The following is a 2,784-nucleotide window of genomic DNA, read 5'->3' as shown; positions in this document are numbered from 1 at the left end:
GTTAAAAAATAAATTATATATATTTTTTTTACTGTTTACTTCTAACACAATAGTCTCGAGATCAACTTCAGATCCATCCTTCAATTATAAGTTTTTATTTTCTTTATGTTTTTTGCTTATTTTAGGCCACTCTTTAATAAAAACAGCTCCGTTTTTTATATGGCAAACACAAAATATCCAATATTTGCCCCAAAAATATCTCAAAGTGGAATACAAGCTATCCATACACTTAGGTAAAACGGAATCCATCCTATTTGGGTCCCATATCAAACTTAAGAAGGTCAGTGACTTCACTATAAAAGTGGGGGACATTGTTATCACCAGGAAGGATGAGATCACCCACCTAGGTTCCATTCTAGAGGCTAATCTTTCCTGTGATAAAATGGCAACCAAGGTGATCAAAAAGGTCAACCAAAGAACGAGATTCCTCTACAGAATCTCCTCTCTGGTCAACAAAAGCACCTTGAGGATTCTAGCGGGAACTCTCATTCAACCCTTCTTCAATTACGCTTGCACCTCCTGGTACCCCAGCACCTCCAAAACCCTCAAATCTAGACTCCAAACATCCCAGAATAAGCTAATCCGGTTACTTTTAGACCTCCACCCCAGATCACACCTCAATCCAACCCACTTCTCCAAAGTGGGCTGGCTCAGGGTGGAGGACAGAGTCAAACAACTTGCACTGAGCCTGGTCTATAAAATCCGCTACACCTCCTTGATACCCAAGTACATGTCAAACTACTTCCTTAACGTAAATGACCGCCATAACCACAACACCAGGGGGAGCTCCACAAACCACGTTAAACCCAGATTCCGATCTAACAAAGGTCTTAACTCATTCTCTTTCTATGCCACATCAATGTGGAATACACTCCCAACAGGTATAAAAGTAAGTGCATCTCTATATTCCTTCAAAACCGCTCTAAAACAACACCTCCAGGCAACTTCAACACTTTACTAATACCCTCCTCCATTCACATCCCATCTCCCCGGATTATAAACAACTCAAATGTACTTCTAATGTATATACTTGTTCTTATGCTATGTGAACTCACTATGTTCTCTGCTGGCTGTACATATCCTACTAAATAAGACCTACACTGTTTCAATGTCCACATTTCTCTGTTGATGCAATTGTTGATGACTGAAGTTCTGATATCAACCAAAGCTCCTCATCCCACCCCCCGGATTGTAAATAATGTAAATAATTCAATGTACATACTATGATGATTAACTTGTGTGATGACTGTATTATGTTGATAGTATATATTTGTACCATGAATTGATTAACGTGGACCCCGACTTAAACAAGTTGAAAAACTTATTGGGGTGTTACCATTTAGTGGTCAATTGTACAGAATATGTACTGTACTGTGCAATCTACTAATAAAAGTATCAATCAATCAATCAATCAGACATAATTGGAGCCTTGAATTGGTCAATAATTTATTTTGATTCACTACTTTTTTTTTTTTTTTTTAACGAATGCCAGCTTTGTGTTATTAGAGTAAACATTGCAATATTTTCTTGTTACATTTCACCTGTTTGCTCTTTTATAACACTTTTTATGTCCATTTTGTTCCATACTATTTTGAAAATGTGCCGTGGGGCCGTTAAAAAATGACCTGCGGGCCGCACTTTGGACACCTCTGTTCTAGATGCTTTGTCATGAATCTAAATATGATTCTTTGCCTTGGAAAGTAGCTGTGATTTTGTAGTTTTTTCACCCAATTTGATTGTTTCCCTTTGCCCCTGTCTTACTATACCACCACATCTTATTTTATAAAGCATGCTTGCCTGGACTACTTAATTAGTCATGAGCTGCTTTAGTAGGACATGCATGCTGTTTTTTTTTTCCATTATTTTGATGACACACTGTGCAGTGTGTGTGTGTGTAATTAACATACAGTACAGGCCAAAAGTTTGTACACACCTTCTCATTCAACGTGTTTTCTCTATTTTCCTGATTATTTACATTGTAGATTGTCACACCAAAACTATAATGAACACACGTGGAGTTATGTATTTAACAAAAAAAAAAGGTGAAATAACTGAAAACATGTCTTATATTCTTGTTTCTTCAAAATAGCCACCTTTTGCTCTGTTTACGGCTTTGCACACTCTTGGCATTCTCTCCATGAGCTTCAAGCACACCTGTAAAGGGAAAACCATTTCAGGTGACTACCTCTTGAAGCTCATGTATTAATGTTAATGTGTGTATACGTGTATACATAAGTGTGTTTGTGTGTGTGTGTATACATATATATATATATATATATATATATATATATATAGAGAGAGAGAGAGATGTGTGTGTATATATACATACATACATATATATATAGATGTATGTGTGTGTGTATAAACATACATATATATATATGTGTATGTATATATGTATATATATGTATATATATATATATATATATATATATATATATATATATATATATATATATATATATATATATATATATATATATACATTTTCCACCGCTTATTCCCTTTCGGGGTCGCTGGCGCCTGTCTCAGCTACAATCGGGCGGAAGGCGGGTTACACCCTGGACAAGTCGCCACCTCATCGCAGGGCCAACACAGATAGACAGACAACATTCACACTCACATTCACACACTAGGGCCAATTTAGTGTTGACAATCAACCTATCCCCAGGTGCATGTATTTGGAAGTGGGAGGAAGCCAGAGTACCCGGAGGGAACCCACGCATTCACGGGGAGAACATGCACAGAAAGATCCCGAGCCTGGATTTGAACCCAGGACTGCAG

The sequence above is a fragment of the Nerophis ophidion genome, linkage group LG11 (assembly GCF_033978795.1).
Source record: "Nerophis ophidion isolate RoL-2023_Sa linkage group LG11, RoL_Noph_v1.0, whole genome shotgun sequence".
NCBI lineage: Eukaryota > Metazoa > Chordata > Actinopteri > Syngnathiformes > Syngnathidae > Nerophis > Nerophis ophidion.
This window is presented reverse-complemented; position numbering follows the sequence as displayed.